Below are 26501 nucleotides of genomic sequence, written 5' to 3'. Positions count from 1 at the left end.
AGTCTCATTAAAGTTAAGAACGAGAAGCTATCTACAATAGATAAAAAAATTAATACATTGCGGGAGCAACTTATCCCTTTTGGGGACACCGAAGAGTACTATAATGCATCCCAAAAAATAAAAAAAACTGTAGAAAAAATTGAAATCGATACAAAGAAAATAAAAATTCAAAAATATAACCGAGACAAATACGATTATGCCCAAAAACAAGTTCGTACATACAATATAAAAAAACCAAATATCCAAAACCGATGGAAAAATGGGGGAACTAACTACAACCCAAATACACAAGGAGGTCATCAATTTAGACACAAAAGGTTACAAAGTAAAGAATTTCACGAAAAGAAATATGTTCACAATAATCGTCACAAATCACCGGATAGATCCCCAAGGCACAACACAAAATATGAGAGACACAACAAAGGATATGATAAATTTAATACTAGATATCAACAGAATACTCACTATCCGAACACTCGTTTCCACTACAAATCCTCCAACTCACACGATTTAGAAATAAACGAAGATCGTACCAAACACAAATATCACACCCACCACGTTGCTCAAGAATCACCCCTTGTTGTTAGACCTAAAACTCACAGATACACATTTGTGCCAGACTCCCCCAAGCATAAATTAAGAAATAGAAAGTACTCTTGGGAAATCCCCAAAAAAACCTACAAGAGATTAGACGAAAACAAACCACCATCACCACAAGACTTAACTAAGAACAATAAATATCATGTCTTATCTTTTTGTGACCAATTTGATGAGACATCTTTTTTAGAGATCCCCTCCAACAGAGAGAGACAAACTCACCAACTCAATATCTCACCTATAAAAAATCGCAAAAGATGCTTAGAGGGAGGAGATCAGGTAGAAGACACCAAAAAAGGAAGACTAGAGAGCTTCTAGTTCAAAAAACACAGGAGACACCTACTGGTATATTTAATCTATCTGATAAAATTCTTAACACAACAGAAACAAACATTTTAAAACGAGGCTTAAAGTTTGCCCCTACAAAGTCATACAATTCCTTCCTAGCCTACATTGACGTAAATAAATTCGTTAGGAATGCGACCTTAAAACGCTTTTTTGTTGATAAAAGCAAAACCAACCTATCAGCTAATACAGCGAATACAAATCCAAAAGTTTATAAAGATAGTGAATTAAAAAACAAATCCACCTTCTACCCGGCACATTTCAAATCGAGTGCTTTAGATATATTCGAAAAGAAAGTAGTCAAGGACTTAAAAATCCTAGACACTAGAAAAATAAAAGATAGACCAAATATGAGTAGAAAAGAAATAAAAATACTAAAAGAACTATATGACGATACTTCAATAGTAATCAAGCCAGCCGATAAAGGCGGAGGCCTCGTCATCTTATCTAAAGATAAATACGAAACAGAAGCTTATAGACAGCTCAATGACTCTAATACTTACATTAAATTGGACAGTGACCCAATAGGAGACATAAAATTAAAATTTTACGACTATTTAAATAGAGGTAAGGAAATTGGAATTTTAAACGAGAAGGAGTATAACTATATAAAAATACTATTCCCCAAAACCCCAGTGATATACTTTTTACCAAAAATTCATAAATGTTTAAATAACCCACCTGGACGCCCTATTGTGTCAGGAATAGGATCCCTTCTCTCTAACCTATCTGAGTATATTGACATAATGTTGCAGCCGTACGTTAAAAAAACAAAATCTTACTTAAAAGACACAATAGATCTTTTGAAAAAATTGGAAACCATTACCTGGAACAATGATTATATACTCATTACGTGTGATGTCCAGTCACTATACACGATCATTCAGCACAATAAGGGATGCCAAGCAATTAGATCTGTTCTAGAACGAGATGACTCTATGCCTCAAGAACATACTGATTTTATTATTGAAGGCATAGATCTAATTTTAAAATATAATTATTTCTGGTTCAAAGATAGTTTCTTCCTACAGAAAACCGGCACAGCTATGGGTACCAGGTTTGCACCCAGTTATGCCAACCTCTATATGGCGGAGTGGGAGGACCGAGCCGTGTGGAGGGGGCATGACTGGGTGGAAAGCCTGGTATCCTACTCTCGTTATATAGATGACCTCTTTTTCATCTGGAAAGGCTCTATGAGTTCGGCCAAGGATTTTATCTCTTTTTTAAACATAAATGAAGAAGGAATAGTTTTAACAGCTGATTTTAGTAGTACTGCAGTGACCTATTTAGATCTAAATATATACATTAAAGATAATCAAATACAAACAAAGACACACTTTAAAGATGTAAATGTTAATAACTATATAAGCACTGAAAGTTGTCACAATAAAATATGGCTGGACAACATACCCAAAAGCCAAATGATGCGCCTAAAAAGAAATTGTTCAGATAATTCTGTGTTTTTAGAGCAAGCAAATACATTGAAAAAAAGTTTTATACAAAAAGGCTATAATGGTAACCACATTGATGCAACTATTAACCAAATTACCACAACCAATAGGAACCAACTTATACATAAGGTTAAAACCCCAGCCAATCAGAACAATTGTGATTTTACCCTACCAATCGTATTAGATTACAATAACAAAAACAGACAATTAAAGAAAATCTTAATGAAACACTGGCACCTATTGAAGGAAGACGAAATTTTAGGTAAATTAATCCCTGATAAACCAAAAATAATATTCAGAGGAGCTCCTAACCTTAAAATGCATTTGACAAAAAATTTTACAAAAAAGAGTCCCAATAAGATAAACAATTTTATGGACAAAAAGGGTTTTTATAAATGTAATTGCTGCATGGCATGTAAGAAAACAAAAACTACTAAAAGAACCATTACTGAGTTTAAATCAAATAATACAAATAAAATATATAATATTAAAGATGTCATTTCATGCAACAGTAAAAACGTGATTTATCTATTAGAATGTTCATGTGGCCTTCAATATGTGGGCAGAACGATCAGACCACTGAAAACCAGAATTGCAGAACATTGCAGAAATATAGAAAAAGGTGTACAAAACCATTCAATACCAGCACACTTCTGCATGCACAACAATGATCCTAAGCACCTTACTTTTATTGGTATTAAAATAGTGAAAAACCACTGGAGAGGAGGAGATATTATAAGAAAGATTGGACAAACAGAAATGCAATGGGTATATCAACTAGATACCCTACACCCCAAGGGGTTAAATGTGGACTTCGACCTTTTTAATTTTTTATAATATTTTATATTTTTTTATAAGTATTTTTAAAGTTTAGTCAGTCACTCCATATTTTATAGATTCCTTATGGTTAAATTTTTATCTTCCCTCTTTTTCATATCAGATTTTTACTAAGTACCCCTTTTTATCCATACTCCAATATTTAAGCCATGCGCTATAATTATTATTTGTCCACCCTCTCTCAAAGTATACTCCACCAATTAGGTGCACCTATTTGCAATATCTGTACTCTGCTAATTATGCTTGCAAAGCTACTGTCACTATATTCACCTTAGAGTTTTTAGCCATTTAGTAAAGTTGCCCTTTTATTCTGTTTTTTATTCTGATTATACATTAACAGAACATCAACTTTCCCTTTAATCATTGCTTGTGTTATTTATCATGTATTATCTATGTGTTTTGTTCATATATTTATGGACTATTGCCCTTATCCAATATGGCCGCCACGCCATTACCCGGTCATTACAGCCGATACTCCCTTTAAGATTGGACTTAGGAGTGACGTCTGGAACGCGACGCACACCACTCCCTGGGTGTGCGTGCGTTCCACGAGTGTCACGTCGGCACGCTACCCCTTCCCTTATGGACATGCCGCGGCCATTTCCGGCCTACATCACAACAACGCATCACTTCCGGTGCGACACGGGTGTCGCGCCATTTCCGGTCTGACGCATGCGCACCATCACAAAGCCGAAACCCGGAAGTCATCTCACCAGGAATTCATCTAATCATCAAAGAAGATATATAAACGGACTGTTTGAACTCTACACCACACTTCTGAAGAAGCCTATCAGGCGAAACGCGTTAAGTGGGACTATATTTTATATATTATATTTTATATCTATATTTTAATATTCATTGTCTAGTCTGTTTACATTAAAGTATACTTTTAAGTTACTTTTTTATTATCTTCATTTCCTGGTATCCTGTATATCCTTGGTGGGGATCATACCACCCAAGCTGTTCACACTAGAGCAGGTTACATGCTCTAGAAAGTGTAAGTACATTACTTTTTACTATTTTATTCTACCACTTGGACTTACTTCACCATATTGCTGCTATTTTTTCTTTTTATACCAACTCCATATTTGGCACCTTTGAATACATCTGCGGCAACCACCACGAATCCCAAGACGGGGATTGTACCGTCCAAGCGCTTTTACAGTAGAGCTCTGTTATAGCTCTACTTCATGTGAGTGGACTGTACTTAGTTTCTTATCATTTATCTCTATAAATATATTTGCTGTATTGCGCTATTATTATTTTTCTATTTGTATTTCCCTTTGAGGTCACGACTAATCGAAATACTCAAGAATATATGTATGTATTTTTGTATATTTTATTTGTAATACTATAAGCGCGGTATACGCCCTCTCTCTTTCCAATACCCAAAAATCATTTGAATCCGTCCAGCCGTTCGGGAGATAAGTATAAGTCACTTTTGGAAACAGTTCCATGGATTTGGGCCGTGCGGTCGGTCTATTTTACAACGAGAAAATGACTAAGTCTCATTCGAACAAGCGCTTCTTCGAACGGGACTTGGTCTCCAGCCGCGGTGTCGAAGAAGGTACGGGTCAGCGGTGTTCGTGCAATTGGGTAGCCGCAAACCGTTCCATAGATTTGGCTGCACACACCGCTGACCGCGTTCGAATAAGTTAAAATGGCCACCGCCACATGTTCGTTTGTCGAATGGCGGCCACTTCGACGACTTCGGTACTTCGATGACTTCGGCACTTCGACAGCATTCGAAGTGCCAGTTTGAAAGTGGTAACACTGCTCCAAAGTATTTAAAGTGCCAGGAACAGCATACAAAAATCCATTGTGCCCAAATACAGTTCTTAAAGGGTTAATACACCCCAGGGCCATAGTCGCAGGGCAGGAGGCTAGCAACCAGGCTTCTCCAGTGCAAAGTGGCGAGGTTGGTTCCGCCACAAATTGTATTCATTGGATTCTGATCTGAAGATGAGAAGCCAACTGTACGTTGTACCAAGAGGATCATCAGAAGAGGACAGTTATGATATGTTATTTCATTGGCATTTGATTATTTGTTTTTATTGCATTTATAAATATATTTTATTTTACCGTATATAAATTAGTCGTGTGGATCCTCTCCTGCTGATCTAGGGGTAGCCCCCTTAAAGGCACATCGCTTACACCCAGAGCCAATCTTTTAGACTCTTATTAAGGTGAGAAGCTATCTCTACGTTGAATCTATTATTTGCACCAGTTGGAATTTATTACCCTAGTGGCTTTTTTCTCTTTCCTCACCTTTTTTCTATCTCTTATATGAGGACACCTGAGTAAAAGACTGGATGAAGGTCTGTCTCACCAGAGCGCACAAATGCCAAATCGGCTCTGTTCTGTATGTGAGTGTGTCCAATATTAATTTCACACTCCTTATTTTACTCAACTGTATTATAAGTGTTTTCTTTTTGTCACAATATTTCATTGTTCTACAACCCCTATATGTTGCAAGCGATCCACTGTATAGACCAGGCATGGGCAACTTTTGGCACACCAGCTGTTTTGGACTACACCTCACATGATGCTTTGCCAGCATTATGGGTATAAGAGCATTATGGGGGATGTAGTCCACAACATCTGGAGTGCCGAAGGTTGCCTATCCCTGGTATAGACTGTATATGGGTGATTTGTTTTCACTTAGTTTATATGTTTTTCAAAGATCTCCCTCACCGGCCCACAGGCAGGGAGAGGGGCAGGAGAGGACCCAGTGAGCTCTTTCCAGCAGCTCCGCGGGGTCCCTCTCGCGAGGTTGGTGCGTTGCCATGGCAACGCTCAGATCTCGTAAGAGTGAACTCTAGCCCTGCATGCTAGAGTTCACTCACACTAGGGCCACCAGGGATTAGGGATGGCAGCAAGGATCCCCCCTCCCAGCCAAAAGGTAAGAAGGGAGGGGGGCTATTTCCTAATCTGTTCCCCTATCCCCACACACAATCCCTCCAAACAAATTCACACACACAGCACACCCTTACACACACACAGCACACTACCAGCACCCTCACACACCCAACACCCTTACACACACACAGTACACTCACACACACAGCAGTGTATGTATGTATGTGTGTGTTTGTGTATATATACATATATAGGTATCCAAAGAGGTAGCAGCACTCACGGAGTTTAAAAGTTCTATTCTTTAATTGGTCATTTAAAAATTGCGATCAACGTTTCAGTCCTCTAAATGGTATTGATCCTGAGGAAAGTCCAGTTTAGAGGACTGAAACGTTATTAAATGACCAAATAAAGAATAGAACCTTTAAACTCCGTGACTGCTGCTACCTCTTTGGATATCTGCATAACCAAGCCCTGGCTTTAGCACCCAGCACACAAGGGATAACTTTCAGCGTGAGTGCAAGGATTTTTTTCTTTTTCCATATATATATATATATACATACACACATACATATACACGCGGCGTGCGTGTTTGTGCTTTAAGGTGCACACCCTTATGCAATAGGCTGCGCACGCCTATGTACTTACAGTTGTGTGGTAGCTGCTGAAATAACTTCACCATTCAATAAATGTGCATCTTACTATGCTGTCTGTGCTTTAAATCAACATTTTGACACATAACTTTTGGGTTTGAGGCCTTTTGTTAAAGTATGACAATTCAGGCCTTGAAATTAATAAAACCCTTAAGTATTAATAAAGTCTTTGAAGAAAATACAGAAAAAAATGGAAAAAAAATGGAAAAAAAAGTTTCATTGCTTTGCCTATAATCTGTACACAACTAAGGCAACTGTAGAAAAATAACTCAAAGTAAATTCAATTTTGAGCAGAGGCATACCTACGCCTTGGGCAAAAATCTATGTTGGCTGTGTGCACATGACGAATCCGGTTCGTTATGTGGGGGGAGCTGCAGTCTCAATCATTTTTCCTATTAAAAGACTGCCACACTGCCCCCACTAGTTGAAACTTGGTATGCTGTCCCAAAATGTTGGTGATGTTTAGTCTCTACGCAACGAGGTACTGCTGAGAAGCACTGGCACTTTCTCATTTGTATGTCGTCTGGAGTGGTGTCGTGGTTCACTGGCTTTGCATCTTTTCCTAAGTTGTGTTTCAAAGCTGTTGTATACAGCAAACACAGACTCCAATGAATCCATGTTTAAAATGGAATGAGGCAAAAATTTGATTCTTTGTTAAAGTAATTTGCATATACCCACCCAGAATCCTTTGCAGTAGTAGCAATCAATGCAGATTTGTGATTTCTGTGGGAAAAGCAAGTCTTATGACTTGACTGGTGTGCAGATTTTTGTTTAACATTGTATTATATATATATATACAGTTCCAAGCTCTTGCACTCCAACTATATTGCCCAGTCACAAACTAATAATAAATCCAAAAAATACCGGCACTCTGGTTTGGAAATATATATAAAAAGATATATAGCAGAGGATCACTACAAAAGCAGCAATAAAAAAAAGTCACTGTTTCTCCCTCTGTGCAACCTCTGAGGATTATGTGCCCTCATTTGAAAGGGCAGAATTTCAACTAAGGATCCCCATGTCCTCCTAGGATTCATGTGATCACAGTTAGAATGTGATAATTTACCTCACTGTCAATTAGAAAAGAGAGAATTAATCTTCCAAGTGTAATAGTGATCACAGAAAACTAAATCGCTGCACAAAAGTACATTATAAAGTAGACATCACAGGCTATTGACCCAAGGGTATTTTGACACTTTTTCATTTAACTGGAAATCTCTGCAAAAATACTGTGTGTCAGTGAGCTTGTGTATATGTATGTGTTATGTGTACACACTATACACACACATATATATATATATATATATATATATATATATATATATATATATATATATATATAAAGATGAGAAGCGCACTCCAGAGGACTTAATAATTAATTTTTATCGGTGTTAAACAGAATCGACGTTTCGACCCCTGATAAAGACCTGCGGGTCGAAACGTCGATTCTGTTTAACACCGATAAAAATTAATTATTAAGTCCTCTGGAGTGCGCTTCTCATCTTTTTTCTGTTTATCCACGCTCTGCAGCACCAAGGCTATTTGCCAGACTATATGCTATATGCCAGACTCTGTGTGTATATATATATATATATCTATATATATATATATATATATATAGATATATATATATATATACACACACACACACATACATATATACACACACTACACGGCACAATGATTTATGGGGCTGGCATACATTTTTTTCCAGGGCTGCTTTGTATCCCCAGTCCAGTCTACTGCCTACTGCATGTAACCACTAACTCAAATCTACTCTCCTTATCAGAACTGAAAAGTGAAGACACTTAACTGGGAACTTAAGATATCACTATGTATAAATCACCCACTTCTTCAAATCTCTATTCCCCTATGTCAATCTCCACAGACCTTTGAATCATATTGCCACAATCAGGAGAGACTCCCCATGAGCATCTTTATCTTATATCAACATCTAATGACCCCTGTCACATCCCTGCTTCCCAGATTGATTGCAAGGTGAGAGACTGATCGGAGTCTTGTTTTCACTGAAGAACAACAGTTCAAAATGTTCAATTTACCAACAAAGCCTCTGTTGGACTCTAATCTAATTGGAATGTGGTGCCTTGTATCACTCTATTTTCTTACTTATTTTTGTAGACCCTGTTTGCTTTACCCTTTTACTTTGTCATTTAGGAAACAATGAAAAGTTAGATATTTAACTGTAATGTGTTTTCTGCATAAATTACAGGATGGTAAAGTATAAAAACAAAAAATAATAAATGTTACCCTCTAACATTTGAATGGCAATTTTATTTGAAAAAAAAAGATCTAGAATCCAACTTTTTCGTTTGGTTTGATTTTGGGGGGTGGAGAAAAATTGAACTGTTTTTTAAAACTATAAATATAATGAACAGTTTAAAAAAAAAAAACACACACATACACTACAAACAGTTGTACCAAAAATTTATATTTGTATCGTTTTGCAAACTAAAACAAAAATATGTAATACATGAGGGAGCTCACAGAAAAAGCACTAATATTGGTGTTTAATTGAAGAGCGTGTAAATGCCTACAAATGGCAGTCACGCATGGCTGTAAACTAGCATAGCACTTAAGAGGTTACAAAAAGTGGTATGTGCATGACAGAGTAAAACAAAAATACCATAAATGTTAGAAGCATGTGGCGATCAAATGGTTGCGTGACAAGTGTTTAAATACCCCTAGGGTAAACAAATGTGGTGTAATTTCAAAAATGTTACTTTTTTGTGGCTTTTATGTGTTCTGTGACAGCTAAGTGTAGAATCCCTGAGTAGCAGAATTTGAAACATTTAAGTATACCGTAACTATAATTCTAAAAAATATAATGCAGCACATAAAGGTATAGGTTTCAGATGCTCAATATGTATAAAGATTAAAAGAACACTATAGTGACACTATGGGTGAAAAATACTGTTTAGTCCCCCACCCCAACCCGGGGACAGGGACAGCTTATAGACACCAGAACGACTGCATTAACCTGTAGTTGTTCTGGTGACTATAGTATCCCTTTTAAGAGGAATTGCCACTTTCCAGGTTTTTAATTATTAGGTTTATTTATCTCTAAAATTAACAAGTACGTATTTATAAATTGTAAAAAATAAAATTAACGGACTCGATGGGCACAATGACTGCGTCAAAAGATTAATGTGGTTATGGTGCCTGGAGTCTGTTGGTGCTGGATTCCGCATCACTCGTAAATAGCTTACTTGCCACGAAGCAGAACTGCTTGGCAGCCTGGTCTCCAATAATGAAATGGCAAAGGTGGAGCAATGATTCACGCTATACCATAGGGAAATTGGCAGAAGATTGGCCGAGAACATCAGCTATGCACTCTCAAACAATCACTAGAATGAATTGACAGGAGATAATAGCATAACTCCACCTCCACTATATCGTCATTGAAGGCCAGGCTGCAAGGGACCAAGCATCTCTTCTAAATGGTGACTGACCCATTTAGCAATGATGTAGGACCTGGCACCTATGAACTCCGGGCACCATAACTACATCAGACGCTGAAGTTATTATGGTACCTATAGTGTGCCTTTAAAATGTAGAAAGCCACACTTCGTTAGCCTGCAAATGGTACCACCATTTATTAGCTCCCTGTGAATCATTTTCATGAATTCTGCCGTCATAGAGAAAGCACACAGAGAAAAAGAGAAATGTTCCAGTTTCTCCTCTTCATTTGCAATGTTTGCCTTGGTTCTGTCTTGTCTGAACAGGATTGTTATGTTATTGTTAAATCGAATATAAATTTAAAAGAAAACAAAGCATCTCATGAAAAAAGTTAACTCAAGTTAAGTGATTTTCATTGTTTTATTTGACTGTGTAAATCCCAGAGTATATTTTATTTATCCCATAATGTTTTAAAACTATTTTTTTCATTTCTCAATGTAATTTTAAAATTTTCCAACATTTTATTTAGTCTGTTATATGTACATAAAAGAGGATATGGAATAATTAATTTTATACCAAACACTGTTGGTTGCCAGTGTCCTTTCATACCTCCCAAGTGTCCTTATTTAGGACGGACAGTCTCTATTTTGGGCCTATGTCCCTCTTTTCTATCGTAATGTCCCTCTTTCATAGTAGCACAATATTCTTGGTGTGTCTGAATTTATAACACAACACCACAGCAATAATGCTCACAGTAGCGCATTTTTAACCCCTTAAGGACCAAACTTCTGAAATAAAAGGGAATCATGACATGTCACACACGTCATGTGTACTTAAGGGGTTAATTAAACTACAATAAATGTGTTAAGAAAAAAAAGTCTGTGTAAATAAGATGCATTGTTGTTCTAAATTACATACATTGTGTTTCGTAAGTCGCCTAAACTTTTTAGAACAGCCCACCCCTAGCCACACCCTTAAAATTAAATTGTCCCACTCTGTACATGTGAAATGCTTGGAGCTATGTTATCTTTACTTTTTTATCACTTCAAAGTGTGAAGTGTGTGAATAAGCATGTGGGTGTATATGTGTTCTTGTGTGTGTATATATATATATGAATATGAATATGAATGAGTATAAATATGAACGTGAGTTTGTTTGTTAAAATGATTGTGTATGTATAATGATGTGAGGGTGTGAGTCATTTTCCTTACAAAAGGAGGAGGTTGGGGCAAGCAGAGTGAAATTCACAAAAGCAGACAAGAGAACTAAAGGTTTAGCAGCTGTTTGTAGATATATCCAGAATGATAAAAGTGCATAATTAAATGCAAGCAAGTTTTAATTTGTGGTATATCTACAAAATATGATTTTTTTTTTATTTATTTTGTATTTAGGCAGTGGAGTGTCCCTTTAATAAAGAGGGGAGCATAGTTTAACCTTACCAAGGATCACATACAACTCTGAAAAAATACATATTTACTTTGATGTTGTGAATTTTGTACGCCTAATGTATTTTACTGAAGGAAAACTGAATAATGTGTATTTGTCAAACTTGGAAGGCACCTATTTCAGATTCCAAATAGAGAATTTTTACAATTTGCTTTTGATTGTGCATGCCTTATTAGGGGCAAGTTGGCACACCACCAATTTAGAACTCACCAACTGAAATAACCACCTAAAACAATAAATTTTTCAAATTTATAGAAAGTAAGTTCACATGGGGTATTCTGTTTTTTTTCTAATGTGTCCCTATTGGCACAAATTTCATCCAATCTGGCTATGGAGGAACCATATTTAGAAATGGTGCTATGGGGTGGATAGTGGTCAGAATACAATGTGCACTTGGATCACAAATATGGCAATCTGATTTGTAAATGGAAATCCCACAAATCTGTGGGGACTGCTACTGACTGTATGTGTGTCCTTGCTACACTTACATGCACATGGGGTACTAAACTTCAGCCTCAATTTAATATTTATGGACAAGCTTACAGAGATAATTTTGCAGTTGGTGTAAGACCATGGTTCATTAGCAATCTGTCTGCTAATGTGATTTCTGTGCATAAATTTCACCCATAGTAAGAACCTATAACTTATGGGGAACAATCATGCAATGTTAGCACAGAGATCTCCTCCATGCCATCCTCAGTCCTCCATCAACCCAGCCTTTCTGACATCCCTTCCCCATGCAGTGAGGGGGAGTGATGCTATGCAGGGAGGATTGAGGTGCAGCGAGAACTTCACCTCTACAATAGAGCTCCAGAGTTGAGTATTCTTTTTTTATTTACTTATTTTAATTTTTATCTCTGGGGGAAGAGGAGGGCGTGGGCACAATGCCAGCATGTGTTACTCTAAACAAAACACGGTGTTTTATTTAAACACTCTTTTTGATAGGACTACTCAACACTTCAAACCCACATAGCCCACAGGTATGGCTTGTTTGCTTGTTTCAATCTGCGCCTCCAACTCTGCATTGAGGGTGACTGTCATAGGAGCTTTTTAAATATATATATATAAATTATACATTTCCATTTTTGTATTAAATGTTAATACTAACTGCACCTAATTTGCACTAAGGTGTAGGGCTGACCTTAATGAGGACAACATATTTCAGGGTACTGAAATGAGCATCTAAATGAGCATCTGAAACAATCTGGAAGATCTACATACCTAATAACATTCCAAGCTCTGTGTCTAAATTTTACCATTTGTGACATAGATGCAGAGAAGAAAAAGTTAAAACCCCCTTCCCCCACAAAAACCATGATTGAATAGTGGCCTGAAGGCATTCTAATTAGCAGTCAAACTAAGCTTCAGAGGTAGACTTGGTATGTTCCCAGGTATACAACTGTAAGGTATAATGTTACATTTACATTAAGAAAAGGTTTGAGTCGTGTTTCACTGCACAGTTTTTCACTTAGTTTTCAATGGAGGTCTTCTATTTCTTCTAAACTTCTATAGCTATAACGTAGGCAAAATGATATTTAAAAAAAAACAAAAAAACTAACACACCTTTAAGAATCCTGTACTGTATTTCAATGTATTAATCAAAAGGAACTGGACTTTCCAGTTCTACTACACAATAAAACTATTTTACACACCTAAAAAAAAAAAAAAAAAAAAAAAAAAAGCCTTGGGGTACTATAAGTCCTGTTCTTCAACCTGCTCCGTAAAGGATAACATAATGTAGAACTGGGCTTGTCTCATACCAAAAAATAGAACTGCTAATGCATGCATAACCTGAATGTCAGGCTATGAAACTTTGATTTAAACAAATAAAAAATATGAACTTGTTCTTGCTTATTTACCTTAGCATCCAGATGGCTAAGCATCTTAGGTAGTTCACAGATGTACTGCCAAGGTATTGCCATTGCAGATTTATATCCTACCTTCCAGAGCAACTAACAAAGGAAAGCTCTGAAAGATTGTGGAACTCTGTAGAATTATTCGCTTCGTAAAATATTTTGTTTACAATTAACCCCTTAAGGACACATGACATGTGTGACATGTCATGATTCCTTTTTATTCCAGAAGTTTGGTCCTTAAGGGGTTAAGCTCTTTATTCACAACACCTCTAAAAAAATGTTAAAAAAAAATAAAAACACACTTTGGCCATAAAGAGGTCAAATGGTCAGACAGAAGGACGACAACATACTCTTTTGTCTTTTGTGACGGACACGTGTCTCTTTTCAGACTATGTAACTATGTGATTTTGCCTATACAGTGCCTGTTCTAAGCAAACATGTGTGTCTGTCTGGATTTTTCAAATGAGGGTTGCATTGCTTATAATATATCCTGAAACTAATTAAAAGGTTACCTTAGCCACCATGACCACTTCTGTTTTTTGAAGTGGTCATGGTGGTAGGAGTTTTTCAGCTTGGGGGCATGTTGAGGGCAAGTTGCACTCACTGCACTACTCTGTTCCTTGCTGCCTAATGTAAATTCGGTGCATAAAATCCGTCTGCAAGGAAAAAAGCTCTGTCTCCCTTTCCTACCAACACTTGGGGAAGCCCTCCCGTCTCCCAATTCTGTCCGTTTTTTCTGGTTTGTTTGTTTTTAAATCACCCTGCTCTGCTGCCTCCTACTCCTTTCCATCGCTGCCTCTCAACCTCCCTTTTCAAGCTCAGAGCTTTCGCATGCGCTCTTTGCCTGTTAAATACCAATCAAAGGCTCTATGAGAAGCCTTTAATTGGACCTCGGCACGGCTTCCATGTCATCAGATGGGGATTTGCCAAGCAGGGCCGGAGAGCTTCACCTGGCATTGATTAAAGTAAAGTAAAACTTAATAGGGAACACATGGGGTGGGCGGCAGCACTGTAACATGGCAGTGTAAAACAAAATCAAATACAAGCATACAAAATTAAGCCCAGCGCTCAAACTCCCACTACTCCTGGGTGGCAGCAATAGACTATGCTACACATAAACTTTTGTTTTACACAGCCAGGTTACATTGCTGCCAGACACCCAATGTGTTCCCAACTGAGGTTTAATAAGTGTATAGGGGTTTAGAAAAATACCCCTCTCTGTCTCATTAGAGATTTAAGGTTTGAGCTGAAAGCAGCAAGGACTCGCCTACACTAGGTTTTGCCTTGACGTGGTAGGTGAGCTTACACTTGAATGGCTATTAGATTATTCTAAAAGTTATTTAAATGTGCTTAGGGATATGGGATAGTGCGCAAGTAACTTTTTTCTTTGGTTTTTAATGTTTGAAGATAGACAGTCTCCATGGTCTTCTCTGCTACCCTCCCTGTACAGTGACATCATCAGACCAACTAACAGTCAGTTTCAAACACTGGTTGACCCAATGTGCATGTATATGGTTTAAGAATCAGATACTAGGTGACTTACTAATAACTAGTTTTGCAATTAAAATGTAATTTCTAACAAGAACAATGTTTCCTATTTGCACAGCCTCATTTTTAAAGATACAATACCGTGAGAACAATTGCTATGGAACTCTGTTATACACTTAGATACACAAACAATATGAGCTCCTGGAAAAGAGGGACAAAGAGTTTGGTGCCCGAAATAGGGACTGTCCTTCCTAAACAGGGATATTTGGGAGGTATGCTTCATGATATGTTTTATGGTATGAATAAAGGTTACTCCAACCCTTCTAATGAAAAAAAAAACAAAAAAAAAAACAGAATACCCTGCAAGGTTCTGTAGGTCCCTATTCCAAAAGGATACAAATAAATAATACAATAACCTGAAATCCAGTGCTGGGCAAAGCTCCAGGTGCTGCTTTCCATGCCACTGTGCGCACACTTCACCGATTTTTGTTGTAATTTTCCGAATGCAGTTAGGCATAAAAGTGGTCCAGTGCTACATCATAAAATTACCTTTTACCATTCACTGCAGCCGGTCATACAGAGACAATAAAAAAACCTTAGAGTTCATTTAGCTCACACACTCCAGGTGCTTCACTAACTTGTCAGTACATGAGTGTGTATTGCAGCATATAAGGAACTATCCAGCTTGAAAATTTCAAAAAAACATTTTTAAATGAGACCATCTACTTTTATTTATTTTAAGTGTCTTGGTTACTACAGTTATCTTTCATCAAAAGACTTAAGTCAGTGTTGTTGTACGTATTTGTTAGAACACATAATGTGTTTTCAAAAACGAATAACTAAATCAATGCAAACAGGCATTTATAAATACATGTTTTTAGTTTGAGGTAAACTCGATATTCAGATTTTTTTGACAGACATCTACACATCAAAAGACAATAAATGTATAGTCTGTTTTTGTTTTTTATACTTTTACATTTAAATTGAATGCAGGACTTACCAGATCTTACTTGTGCGCATCAGGAGTGATCTTTATTCACATCCACAAACATTTTGACAAACTTGGGTTATTTTATATAACTATTCACATGTATGAAACAAAAAAATAAACAAAAAATAAACAAAACAAACAGATATTTTACTTTATAAGATGAATGCTAGATACAAACATCAAGTCATGTTATAGGCAGGGCCGGCCTTAGGGGTGTGCGAGCTGTGCGGCCGCACAGGGCGCCATGGAGCAGGGGGCGCCGTGGATTTAAAAAAAAAATTTTATTTTTTTATTTTTTTTCAATTTGCAGCGGGGGCGGAGCTTACCGTGCGGCGGGGGCGGAGCTAAAAGCGCCAGAAAACTGCTGCAGGGGAAGCAGGAAGGAGTCCCTGCTTCCCCACCAAACAGTCACCAGGAGCTGCACTGCCTCCACAATGAACTCCACAGGTAACTGTGGGATTGTCAGGTGAGTGTGACTCTCTGTCTGTGTTTATTATTGTCTGTGTGTGTATGACTGTCTGCCTGTGTATGTCTGTGTGTATGACTGTCTGCCTGTGTGTGTGTGTCTGTGTATGACTGTCTGCCTGTGTGTGTGTGTCTGTGTATGACTGTCTGCCTGTGTGTGTGTGTATGACTGTCTGCCTCTGTGTGTGTCTGTGTGTATGACTGTCTGCCTCTGTGTGTGTCTGTGTGTATTACTGTCTGCCTCTGTGTGTGTCTGTGTGTATTACTGTCTGTGTCTGTGTGTATGACTGACTGTCTGCCTGTGTGTGTCTGTGTGTGTGAGACTGTCTGCCTGTGTGTGTGTGTGTGTGTATATGACTGTCTGCCTCTGTGTGTGTGTCTGTGTGTATGACTGTCTGCCTCTGTGTGTATGACTGTCTACCTCTGTGTGTATGGCTGTCTGCCTCTGTGTGTATGGCTGTCTGCCTCTGTGTGTATGGCTGTCTGCCTCTGTGTGTCTGTGTGTATGGCTGTCTGCCTGTGTGTGTCTGTGTGTATGACTGTCTGCGTGTTTGTCTGTGTGTATTACTGTCTGCCTCTGTGTGTGTCTGTGTGTATTACTGTCTGTGTCTGTGTGTATGACTGACTGTCTGCCTGTGTGTGTCTGTGTGTGTGTGAGACTGTCTGCCTTTGTGTGTCTGTGTGTGTGTGTATGACTGTCTGCCTGTGTGTGTGTGTGTGTGTGGATGTCTTCCTGTGTGTGTGTATGGCCGTCTGACTCTGTGTGTGTGTGTGTGTCACATACAACCAATACACGCATATCACACACTGTTAATACACCCATTACAAATATCACACATAGCATACATATCACACACAGTCATCACACCTACTATCACATACACAGACAACACAAACATTACAGCATACATGGATGGACGGGGGGGGGGGGGCGCTGTGAAGATTTTTCGCACATGGCGTCAAAATGCCTAAGGTCGGCCCTGGTTATAGGTATAAAAAAATAAAAAAATAATACTTGAAAACTGCACAAGCTGGTTACAAAGAACTGTCACACTGATATAAATCGCAGATCAAAACATCTCCTATCACAAGGTTTACAGCCCCAGGGATCCAATTAGGCTTATGCTGAGAGCACATTTACATTGGTAAGGACTTTCTAACGTTTCAGTCTCATGCCTGTTTGTAGATGTTGATACTATTTTGCATTATGTAAACAGTACACAAAATTTACCAAGGGAGGAAACGTAAAATGTATGGACATGTGAAGTGACTGATACAGGTGGAGTGTTGTGTCACACCCTTGCATTAAGTAAAGGAACATTCTAAATATATTTCTTTTCAATGTTAGCCGTCTTCACTTAGATTATGAACAGCACTGGGCAGCATTTGCATCTCTTCTGAGATCATCATGATGTTTAACCCAATGCGTCTTATAAATAAAACATGGGAATACCTATTCTGTACCCATAGTAATCGTTACACTCAGCCAATCAGGTAATTCTTATAGTGACGTATTTCATTCAATGCTTCACAGAACGTGAAATTTTCAATAATTAAAAGTTTTCAATGAGGAAGACGCTATAGTGGATGACAACCACTAGATGTGTTTTTATTGTCAAATTTAAACATTGTCTTTTCTCTGAAATGGCAAAGTTTTACATTACCTTAAAACGGGACATGATCTTTGGTTTTGTTGCTTAGATTGTCCCTTTAACTAATAAAAGTTGTCCACATAGATATGATTGAGTGCTCATCCTGGAACTGGAACGTCTCATCCTGCTGACAGATAGATTAGCCTACAACTGCATTTATACAATTAATAAAAAAAAAATGGAGTTTTAAGGAAACAAGTGGGTTTTAGAAACAAGGAGGGAAAGGACTGAATGTATTTATAGATGTTTACACTTTTACTTGTCTCCACTAAAATGTCGATTATGGAGAACCAACTTGTTTAGCAGAATGTATGCATGCCTGGAAGAGTGGCTTCAGGGTACATACCTCTGTAGTAAATGTGAGCAAGTGCCATTTCACAAAGCTCACACTGAAGCTGCAAACTAAACACTAAAAGGATTAGTAATCTTGAAAAGAATTTAGAGAAGAGTTTAGTCTACCTGTGGGAACAGCTAGTGGCACGGCACCACAAGAGATAATCAAGTTGGTAAATTGGTAGCTAGCTGGGTAACTGGGTTGCCAGGAAGGAAGATAAAGAGCTGTAATTTTGCCATTTCTGGCAATTTGCCCATTTGAGTAAAGATGCAGAGAGTGTTAACTCAGGAGTGGCTTCAGCTAAAAAAGAAAAAAAAAAAAGAAAAAAAAAGAAAAAGCTTGTTGCAGCTGAGAGGACAACTCCTCTATTAAATATGGGATCTGAAAAACAGGAAATGCTAGATAAATTGTAGTGATAAGGGACTACTATTATGTTGACAAACAGTGTTTGAAGTGCTTGGATCTTTTCACCTGGTTAGTTTTCTATCTTCCATGTGTCCCAGTTTGATATGAAGCTAAAAGGATTGTGAAGATGACCCAACTGTAATGGTTCATATTGGTACCAGTAACAATGCAAGTGGAAGATGAACAGTACTAAATAATGAGTCCAAGGAATTGGGAAGCAAACGTAAGTGGGAGATCAGAAAAGATAATGTATGGATGAAGTCATAATGTAGGAAGGAGAGTTTTGAGGTATTAGAGCAATAGGCTGCGTCTTGCTCTACATCGCACCTAAATGGAAGTCTGCTATGCTTGGGAGATGCTGGCTAGAGTTTTGGAGATTTAAACTACAAATAGAAGATGGATGGGGGGAAATGTTACCCTCCAAAATAAGAATGGCAAACCATTTGGTAAATAGTCATGTATGCCCATTCATGTGCCTGGCAGTCAGATAGCCGAAAGGTGTTTCTTCCATTGTAGTTTAGCTCAATGAAGCTAAATTTTAAAGGCAGCCACTTGCGCAGAATACCTGCCTTTGCAAGATTTCTAAAAAAAAAAAAAAAAAAAAAACCTGGAATACAGCTTAATGAAACATCTGTGATTGGGCAGCTTTTTATTGGTTATTTTCTGGCACAAAGGAGAATGTCTGTGCCGGGAAAGAAAGGAAGAGTTTGCAGAAGCTGTAGATACTAGATCTACAGCTACTGCAAGCCAATATTTCATATACCCCCCAAAAATCAAGCAAAATTAATAGCATGCATGTTCTCTTTGGGGATATATCTACGAAACTGTTAAATATATATTTTTTATGGAATGTTCCTTGTTTAGGAAGATAGAAATTGGGAGGGTTATTGTAGTGGGAGGAGGGTGTGTTTATTCCAGACTTGGGGGTTGAGATCCAAGCTACTATACTGTTTGCCTCTTCTGTATTTCAAAAGCATTCAAGGAAGCTATAATCACCGAGAGTACTAGAATTTGAAAACATAGTAGAGCTACCAGAGAGCAGTGCTGCTTTACCTTTAGTAGCCATTAGCCAGACACTTGATGGAGTGAAAAACGAATATCTTATATTATGAGATAATAGAATCTGGAACTGACATTAACTAAATGAACTGACTTACAGCAATACACTGGACTAATTGCATTTAGAACACCATAACCACAGACAGCCAATAGAGGCACATCCTTCTTAAGGCCGTTGATGTCTGAAGTTCTCATTTGTGAGGCATCTAGCAAATGCTTAAAGAGGCAAACCTGGCACCACAAGCACTACAACATGCTGTAGTGGTTATGATGCCATGCTTTCTCTAGCACTGTCTTCCAGTAAACATGGTATGGCTTGCAAGGGACATTTAATGCATATAAGATTTGTGGGCGGCAGTCTCTTACCATGCTTGTGAAGATTAACCCCTTAAGGACCAAACTTCTGGAATAAAAGGGAATCATGACATGTCACACATGTCATGTGTCCTTAAGGGGTTAAAAGAAGAAAAAATACCAAGACAACAATAACAAGTGGACATAGTCTTAGATTAGAGGAGAAAAGGTTTAGAAATAATATCAGGACGTATTACTTTACAGAGAGGGTAGTGGATGCATGGAATAGCCTTCCAGCTGAAGTAGTAGAAGTTAACACAGTGAAGGAGTTTAAGCATACGTGGAATAGGCATAAGGCTATCCTAGCTATAAGATAAGGCCAGGGACCTAATAAGAGTATTTAAAAAATTGGGCAGTCTAGATGGGCCGAATGGTTCTTATCTGCCATATCATTCTATGTTTCTATGTGTGCTGGAATGTTTCTTGGTAGAGAACTATAAGAGTGAGACAGCAGGCAAAATGTGTACAGGGTCTTTACTTGCTCAACAATGTATAGGTTTCAGCATGAGCCAATGACCTGCAATCTCAATGTCCTTCAGACATGGACTGGTACACTGGTATAGGTTCCAATGGACTGCAGTTTCTCAGATTTCCCTCACTGCCAAACTATAATGAGCATGTAGAATTTCCTTAGAGATTTTTACAAGTAACCACATGGTGGCAAATGAGAGTGCTGATAACATTCATAGCTCACACCAATTGCCATTGGTGGAAATGGAGAAAAATTGAGTGTTATTGGGGGATATTTAGAAGAGTGAAGATTAAATTCCATCAATATTTCAGTCCTTTTATATGTGTTCTAGAGGTGACAACTTTTTTTATTCAACATTCCACCAGTTTTTGCAAAAATATCCATTTCAAAAGAACAAGCAAATGTATGCTGGAAAAACAGAGAAGTGGGACAAAACAGTTTTGTGTCATAAAATGGGGCACGAAGATTGATAATCCATTGCGTAACTGAAATAAAATTGCATATATGCTAAAATGACAGTGATAGCAAAAATAGAAGCAACAGATAAAACCATATTTAATACCTTCCCTTAAAAACTGCACTGAAAATTATACGTAAAAAAATATCAGCTACTTTTTCTTTCACCTCTTCCATTGTGTCTAAGGCACACTTACTATATCTCTGTGACAGCTCTGTTACACAGTGCAAGTCATACTGATGGAGGTTGTCACATTTCCCACCTTCAGGAGCCTCGCTCTGTCATACCCATGTAGCATTTGATATGGTTGAATAGGCGAATTCACACAGATATCTGAGTTATGCTTAACAAAAAAAAAAAAAAAAATTAGGTCTTCTGAGCACCTGCAGGTCAGCCTCCTCTTGGGATGACACTAATGCAGAAGATCCTACTTTTGCATTAGTGGCATCAATTTCCCTATGTTTGCATAAAATTAATTGGCTGAGAGAATAAGGTGAAACCCTCAGCCAACAAATTTTATCCAGATAGGAACATCCAGCAATACCCCTGTACATGCTGTGATTGGAATGTTCCATGACTCTAGCATACCACGAAAGTCACCCATGAAAAAAGAGCATTATCCCTGAAGACCCAGTAAACAGCACTTCCATAATGTGACTACCTGGGTATGCCTTTTCTATGTATTCCACCTGGTCTGGGGTTTGGTTTAAACCTTCTCCCACTGGTGATGACGAACGGCATATGGGGTACAGATGGAAGCCTATAGTTTAAACAGTTTAGGCTGTCAGTTGTTCATATCCCTATTTTGCTGCTAAAACACAGGCCTACAGCTGTTCAGGTAAGTGCATTAGTAATTTAGATTAAAACTAGTATAGGACTTTGCTAAGGTACCAAAATGATCAGATGCCAGGGCAGCCCCAGGGGACTTTTTTGGAATGCCTAACTAGTGATGCAAGTAGCAATAGCTGGACTACCTTACTACTGTAAGGATCCTGACCCTAAAGTCCATGCAACATTTGGGCGGTCGATTCTCCTGGCAGACTATGTGCAAACCGATAGCAGTTGTGGTTTGGTTGCTTCTGCGGCTGTTAAAGGATCAATCCAAATATAAAACCCACTACTGTCCGTGGTAGTAGTTATGGTTCCAGGAGTGTCCTAGTGCATTCACAGACTAAGTATACAAACCCTCTAGTCACACCGTATGCCAGATGCCATGTCCCCTTGTGCCAACTCCACAAGCTTCTATTAGCTCCAATGAACTAGACCCTGCTCTGCAGTGCCGAATCATTGGATAAGAGCATCATCTGAGCACTCTAATCCAATGATCCAAGCTCTACATAGCAAGGTTGAACTCAGTGCAGCTAAAAGAAGCTGTCGGCAGGAGTTTCTGGCTATGGGGAGGCGGTGACAGGCAGAGCCCATGTAAGTTGTCAAACCAATCCCAACAGTTTCACTATGTACTCTGAGAAAGCACTCCTGGCACCATAACCACTACGGTACAACATAATAGTTATGGTGTTTAGGAGTGTTCCTTTGAAACAGTAGTTCCCAACAGTATCTCCATAAGAATAGAAAAGGGAAATACAATATCCTAGAGTGTTGCTAGGCTATGAGGACCAGATTTAAAACCTCCGCTCTAACATGTTTTTAATTAACATACTAGTTTACATGCAGGGCTCGAGTCCTGCAGGAACGCTGTTGCTGCACTTTTTTTACAGCAGGATCGCCATTCCCGTTGCTCCTGCAGGCACTCCCCCAAATGCCCCCCGTGTTCCTTTTGTGATGGGGGTCCCAAGAGGTGGCCTGATGGCTACCTGATGGACCCCCCTCTCCAGTGGGCGCCTGTCTCCCGGTCAGAAGCTCTGCTCCCTCGCACGCCGTTTGCTGATGGCATCAGTAGACAGCTCTTGCGACGAGAGAGAGTAGAGCAGGGAGAATACAGCTCCCTCGCTGCGTCTGACCGGGAGAAAGGTGCCCGCTGCACTGAAGCCCCACTGGATGCCAGGGACAGGTCCACGTATTTTTAAAAAAAAAGAATACAGCTCCCTCGCTGCGTCTGACCGGGAGAAAGGTGCCCGCTGCACTACAGCCCCACTGGATGCCAGGGACAGGTCCACGTATTTTTAAAAAAAATAATAATTTGTGTGTTTCTGTGAGTGTGTGTGTGTGTGTGTCTGTGTATGTGTGTCTGTGAGTGTATGGGTGTGTGTCTCGGTGTGTGTGTGTGTGTTTGTGAGTGTATGTGTGTGTGTGTCTGTGAGTGTGTGTGTATGTGTCTGTGAGTGTGTGTGTGTCTGTGAGTGTGTGTGTGTATGTGTCTGAGTATGTGTGTGTGTATGTGTGTCTGAGTATGTGTGTGTGTGTCTGTGAGTGTATGAGTGTGTGTCTGAGTATGTGTGTGTGTGTCTGTGTGAGTGTGTGTATGTGTGTGCACCTGTCAGTGTGTGTGTGCACGCGTTCATATATGCATTAGAGTGTATATTATTATTTTTGGGGGGGGAGGGGTGGATCTTGGGTGAGTTTCCACACTTTAAAAACCATATAGGTTTTACATATTACTATGATGTTTTCTGATTTTGTTAATATTCTAATTCAATTGTCAATGTAGATACACTTTTTTAAAGTCTGGTTTATAACACAAATATATTGCATGCAGTTTCCCCAGGACTTGACCCCTGTTTACTTGTGTTTAATTTAAAGTTAACACGTCAACAGTATTCCAGGTTGAACCATATGGTCCTGAAATAAAGTGAATACAAGATGTGTTCAATGTAATATATTGAGATATAGATACCAAAATCCTTTCATCAAAGGATACATTTTAACTGTTTCAATATAAATTTAAATGGGGCTCGCTGACTGACAGTCGGGGTGGCGATGGGGAGGGGTAACAAGGTTAATTTATGGAAGTGCCAGTTTATATTGAAAATTTAAGAAGATAAAAAAGACACACTTTTGACACAAAAGCACTTCAGCAAGTTTAATTGCTTTAGGGGTCTGTAGGGTCCGTTTCAAGCAATATATACGGAATTCTACTAGGTGGTAAAACCACTGCCACACCCCTTTTTCACAGAGAATTTTCCATATAGGTTTTACATATTACTAATTTACTATGATGTTTTCTGATTTTGTTAGAATTCTAATTCAATTGTCAATGTAGATACACTTTTTTAATGTCTGGTTTATAACACAAATATATTTCATGCAGTTTCCAGGTAATACTGGAAGTTAAGATATTCTTCTTAGCAAAAGCTTGCTAAACAAATCACTGTAAAGAATTACAGTGTAAACTGTTAACAGAAACTGCAAAAACTTCTCTAAACTCGCAAGATTGAGTGTGCAGTGACCAAAACCATCCTGAGGCACATTCCTATTTTATTGAAAGAAAAAAAAAAAACCTTCCCTCGATCCCTAGGCTAGATGTGAAGAAGAGTAATTATCTGTGATTTAACTACAAACAAAACTCAAGCTACACCAATCCTAAATGTGTTTTTAGTAGGGGGAGGGGAGTTAAAGAAAACAAATAGTGTCCATTTGAAGAAGAAAAAAAAGTATCACAGCAATTTATCATTAAATAAATCCATTCATGTTCGAATAATGTACAGATCAAAATAACAAAAAATAAAGCAAATAATGCAGTATGTAGAACGTTTGCTGATGTTGCAGTCGACAATTTTGCTTTTAGAAAAAGAACGCTAAACATAATCGCTTTGGCTGATGTTCCAAATAAAAGACGCATCATGCAAAGCAGATGTGACATGATATGGGCCTTGCAGTATATATTTACCAAGTGTCCAAAGATAAATGTGAGCTATCTTTGCACTTTTACAATGTTTCTAGCTAACATGTGGAGGGATATCGGGCGCCCATGCCAACCATAACGCAGCTCCAGATTTGTTTTAAAAAGTACACATTATACATTTAAAGGCGTATGCGCGCAAACGGGTCACTTCATAGAATGCAATCTGAAAAAAAATCGTCAAACCTACCCGTTGGTCAAGAAGTTTAACAGAGACGGCTCCTTGAAGATTCAGTGAGGAGAGTTGGCGAGGAGTTGTGGCTGCTGTGTCCTGCGGATCTGGGAGTTGTTTGGAACCTCCGAGCACACCACACCAGTTCCCTCCCCTTCTCCCTGTTGCTCCGTCTGATGTCAAAAGCAAACTGGGTGTGGAAAAAGTATTTAGAGTCTACACAGTGTCTCTAGAAAACAAAGTCAGGTTGAAAATAAGACTTATTCTGCCCCTGGCAGTTTTCAAATTTAAAAAATGCGCTCGGAATTACCTTTTGCGTTTTGAGATTCAGGGCTTATTTTACTTAACTTTTGGTTCCACCCCAGCTAACTAAAATCCAAATATTCAAAAAGACGTAAAATGTTCTACTATTTGCTATAAGTATCAATAGGTACTGTTTAGTACAGTTAAAAATTGTTAGCAAAGCTTATAAAAAGGACCATGGTGTTTTATTTTGTGGGGGGAGGGGGGTGAGTATAGAGGACAGGGAAAAACATTCCTGATGAAAATGAAACTTATCCACGTGTCACAATGTTAACCCACCTAGAGTTAGATACATTTTAACTTTGAGTTTTTCACAATTTAAAAAAATGAATGGCAATGATAAAAACGAAATTAAATCATGCAGAAACTCATCTCCGTGTCACCTGTCCCATAATACCATTAGATACTAGGCATAGTCCAATCCAATAGCATCATATTCATAATCATAGCTAGGGATGGGACCGGTAAAGGAAATCTCCACTAAAAAGAAAATAACATTTTTTTATTTATTTTTTTTATTTCAGACATATACATGGCTTATGTAAAAAGAGAAAATAACATTTAGTGTGTATATATATAAAAAAATAAAATTCCAGCACATCCACTTTGGGGGTATATGAAAAAACTGTTTGCAAAAGCTGCAGATTTGCTGTCTAGAGCCTTTGCAAGCCCTCCTCTTTTTTATCCTGCACAGAGTTTCCAGACACTATAGGCACCCGGACCACTTCAACTCATTGAATTGGTCTGGGTGGAATGTCCCTGTCCCCCTTAGACCTGCAATGTAAATCATTACCGTTTTAGAAAAACTGCTATGATTACATTGCAAGACTAAATAAGACAGCCACTAGAGGCACTTCCTGATTGCCAAGTACATTTTGGTTGCCTAACTGACCACGGACGTCCTTACACTCTGCATGGATATCCATGGTCAGTAAAATCCCCATAGGAAAGCATTGAAGTAATGCTTTTCCATGGGGAGGGCGTACTGCGTTCGCGACGTTCATACTGCATGCGCTTTGGCGCGCCCCCCCTCGTTCAGTAGGCGGAGGCGAAGCGCCAATCCAGCACAACATTCCCATGATGGAGAAAAGG

General features: G+C 38.5%; 1 protein-coding gene across 1 annotated transcript in view; it reads right to left on the bottom strand.

Moving 5' to 3' along the window:
• The window catches only part of EMP2 (epithelial membrane protein 2), a 50260-nt gene extending 25002 nt beyond the window's left edge, over window positions 1-25258 (bottom strand). Inside the window, exon 1 of the mRNA XM_063428835.1 lies at window positions 25125-25258. The gene's annotated coding sequence lies outside the window, so the exon portion shown is untranslated. The remainder of the gene's footprint in view (window positions 1-25124) is intronic.
• Window positions 25259-26501: the final 1243 nt, after the last annotated feature.

Source organism: Pelobates fuscus, chromosome 8, assembly GCF_036172605.1.
Source record: "Pelobates fuscus isolate aPelFus1 chromosome 8, aPelFus1.pri, whole genome shotgun sequence".
Classification (NCBI taxonomy): domain Eukaryota; kingdom Metazoa; phylum Chordata; class Amphibia; order Anura; family Pelobatidae; genus Pelobates; species Pelobates fuscus.
This window is presented reverse-complemented; position numbering and strand designations above follow the sequence as displayed.